Source organism: Pygoscelis adeliae, unplaced genomic scaffold (assembly GCF_000699105.1).
Source record: "Pygoscelis adeliae isolate BGI_AS28 unplaced genomic scaffold, ASM69910v1 Scaffold346, whole genome shotgun sequence".
Lineage (NCBI taxonomy): Eukaryota > Metazoa > Chordata > Aves > Sphenisciformes > Spheniscidae > Pygoscelis > Pygoscelis adeliae.
The window spans coordinates 178,641-182,394 of record NW_008824902.1 but is presented as its reverse complement, the minus strand read 5'-3'; the positions used below and the strand labels follow the sequence as shown (position 1 = coordinate 182,394).

General features: G+C 60.5%; 1 protein-coding gene across 1 annotated transcript in view; it reads right to left on the bottom strand.

Moving 5' to 3' along the window:
* WNT6 (wingless-type MMTV integration site family, member 6) overlaps positions 1-3,754 on the bottom strand; it is a 13,168-nt gene that overhangs the window by 8,993 nt on the left and 421 nt on the right. The gene's annotated exons all lie outside the window — the stretch shown is intronic.

Here is a 3,754-nt window from a genome sequence, read left to right as displayed (position 1 = left end):
ATGTCCAAGCCCTGGAGGGGCTGGGTTGAGAAGAAAGGGGTCCACCCACCCCTGGTCACTGTGTCCTTCCTCCAGGTGCTCGTGGAGGCTGGACCTGGGGTGGCATGAGGACTGGGCCAGTGTACGGCCAAGTATGGGTGCCACGTGTGGTGACAGGACCCTGTACATCCGTGACCCCACCTGAGTGAATATCGAGGTGTGCCCAGCTCTGCCCAGCACCCTCCTGCACAGGGAGGGATTTGAAGGGGTCAAGCTCTGATGCAAAGCCCTGCCGAGCCCTCCAGCCTGGGGCACACGCAGGGCAGGCCTGGGCAGGCTGGGGGTCACCATGGGAGAGTGGAGGTGACCAGGAGTAGGGTCGAGGGATGGCATGGGGGAAAGCTCGGTTGTCTTTGGGGGAAGACACAAGTAGCCCAATTCTGGAGCCGGTGCCATCTCAAAGAGCACAAGGGAAACATTTTCCCTTTGAAAAACCCAGCTGGTCAGAGGCTGCTCCAGAAGGGGCACAGGGAGATGCTGCTGGGCAGGGGGTCCCACGCTGGGAGGTGCGTTGCTGCCCACACAGCACTGCTCTGGGGGCGAGGGCATGCCCAGGACAGCCAGGCAGCCCAGTCTGCCGGGCACCATGGGGGGCTGTGGGCTGTGGGGTGGTGGGCATGGGTCAGCAGGCCCGGGGGGTCACTCACAATGCTCACCCCAAGGCACACAGGCAGGGCCCTACAGCCCAGCAGCCTGCCCTTACAGGTTCCGCACAGTGTGGGTGCTGGTTGGGGCGGCGGAGGAGAAGGGGAGGCCATCGGCACATGAAACGCGGGGGTGTGAGGCTTCGGAGGGCACGGGGCCGGGACCCCCTCGGGCAGGGATGCAGCCACGGTTGCCAGCGGACGGGTCCTCCCTGAGCCAGCATCTGGAGGAGCTGTACAGAGAGCTGCAGATGCACTGCCTGTGGACATGCGTGGGAAGGGGATGCAGGGCAGGTGTCTGTCCCTCCGGGGCCCCTCAGACCCGCAGCTGGAGCGAAGAACATCTCACCTGGGATGGTTTTCCCCCTTGCTCTCTCTTCCACCTCCCGACTGCTCTCGGCCATGCCCATGGAGAGCCGATGTGCACTGGGGAAGCCTGGCTTTGCTCGCCCCCATCCTCATGGTGCCTCCATCCCTGCGAGCACAGCCCAACCACAAACCGGCTCAGCTGAAATCCTGCCCTGAGCCTGCCCGGGGCTCCTGAGACACCAGGTTTGCCTGCCCCATATCCCTGTACCCTCCAGGCCAGCCCGGGAGCCCCAGGCGGTCCCTACCTGTCTTGCTCGGGGAGGGATCGCTGTTGCACAAGGAGCCGGGTGAGAAACATGAAAAGATGAAGGGAGGAGGAAGAAAGAGATTTTACAGGGCTGGTGGGAACAAGGGGAGCCTATTCCCTGCAGCCTGGCACTAACCAAGGGACCAGCAGAACCTGAATGAAACATCTTCCCCATTGGCACTGACTATAGCTGGCTCCCCTCTGCCACGGAAAGGTCCATGTGTCTGCCCATCCCCCTGTCCCTCTGCCTCTTCTTAGACACAGGGGCACAGGGGGTATAGGACAAGGATGACTGTATCTTCCGTGAGCCCTTTGAGGACATCCCACCACAATGAAGATGCTCTTTCTCAGGCTATGATGTCATCAGCATGATGTCACTGCTCAGACATCACACCTGAACCTTTCTCTGTAGATGCAGCCGTCTGCCAGGATCCCAACTGGCGCCATTACCACCTGTGAGCGGCCGAGCCCTGCTATGTGCCTGGGCTTGGGGGCCATGCCCCCTGGGACCCAGCCCCGCTGCGCCCTGCCGTGCCACTCTCACAAATCAGTTTACTTGTCACCAGCGTGGGAAAAAATGCTTCAAACAGGCAGCCCTTGCATCCCCCCCCACTGCACAGCCAACGCACCCAGAGGTGGGATGGAGCAGGGGGTAAAGACATTCCTTTCCTGCCCAGAGGAATATGCCCCATGAGTGCCCCAGCTGAGTGTGCAGAGATGCACACGTGAAGGTGTGCCACCAAGGTCCCTATGCGTCGGTGACAGGGAGAGTAAGGAACAGCTCTACCAATGCCACCAGCCCTGGGGCTTCCAGGAGCCCTGGCACAACACACGGCTGTAGCCCTGAACACCCTCCTCAGCAAAAGCAAAACCCACAGACACCAGTGCTGCCCAGACCTGGGAGAGGGGACGGGTACCCGGAGCAGGCACGTGGGAAGATGCCCGTCTTGAGCTGGCTCAAAGGGCCGGGCAGCGCCTGGACCTCTCTCCCCCACACGGGAAGAGCTCCCTGGAAATGAGGGATGATCTCAGCCAGGGGCCAGAGATCTCAAGCTCTGGGGGAAGCAGCTCATGAATCAGCCAGCTGCTCCAGTGCCCCGTCCCGGGAAGCCCGGCACATCCGTTTGGTGGTGCTGGTGGCCTCATCCACACATCACCTCCTCCCGGCTCACCGGCTCCGGGATCCAGAGCGAAGCAGAGTGCGTGCTGGTGATCCCCCTGTGGCCGCTCCACTGCCTGGAGCATTCGGCTGCACTGCGTGCAGCTGGGTTATTATTCTTAAATTAAAGGTTCCTTTTCTTCTTCTTTTTTAAGAGAAGAAAAAACAAGTTTGACCCCCTTGCCCTCCTCTGCCAAATACTGCTAATCTCCCCAAGCCGGCACTGCCAGCGCATGCACGGCATGGTCACGGCACCAGCAGGACCCGGGCTCGGCAGCGAGACACGTCTCTGAGCAGCCAGGGTGGGAGGCAGCGGTACCCCAGCACCCTGCCTTTGCCAGTGCCATCCACCTGCCCCCAAATTGAAGGCAAAGAGAGCTCCCGCTTCACCCCTGCCCTCTCCAGCCATGGGCTGGGTGGTATTGATGTCCCGGGAGATGGAATGTGGGGCACAAGCTTGGGAGTGAGGGCTTACTGGGTGGATAGTAAGGATGGGGCAGAGAAAGCGCGGAGAGCTGAAGGGACAGCCTTGTGTGTGGAGCAACAGTCTAGGAATTAGCCAGGGGAAAACCAGCAGGATGGACCGTGCCCTGGGATGGCACACCTACCCCAAGGGGGGTGGTGGGGAGCAGGGGGACGCTCAGCATGCACCCTGCCCCGGCCAGGGCTCTCCCCTCCTCTATCAAAAAAACAAGGCAAGCCCCTCTCAGACCCGCGTTAACCCCTTCCCCGGCAATAAACACAGTGCTCGGGCTCCAGGGCCAAACTCTCAGCTGGCATAAAACCATCCATAACGGCATGATTTATACCCACCAAGCCCCCCCCCCCTTTTGCCCTGCACCCCTGGAGCCAGGGCTAGTGAAGGAGATGGAGCCGCGGAATAAATCACTGGCGGGCAGGCGGGGGACCGGGAGGGGAAAGGCTTATGGAGAGCTTTATTTTAGGGGTCAAAAGAGTGTGACAATGTGGAGACGAATAGCCTCAGATAATGAATGATAGCCCGGACGGCACGCCGGGGAGCTGGAATCTAAGCACTTAAAACCGGATAAAGACAGGCTGGGTGAAATTCTTAATAGATTTAAATGGTTCATGTTTCGACAGATACCTGGGCTTTTCCAAGGCTGGGTCCCAGCTCTTGTGCCTGTAATGAATCCCCCACCCCCTCCGGTATCCTGCAAGGCACCGTCTCTGCGTCTCTGCCTTTGATGAAGGCACCATTACAAACAGGGGTTTTGTCCCCGCCGCATCCAGGCCACCGCTCGGGAGGGGCCACCACAGGCACCCTCGGGCTTTTAC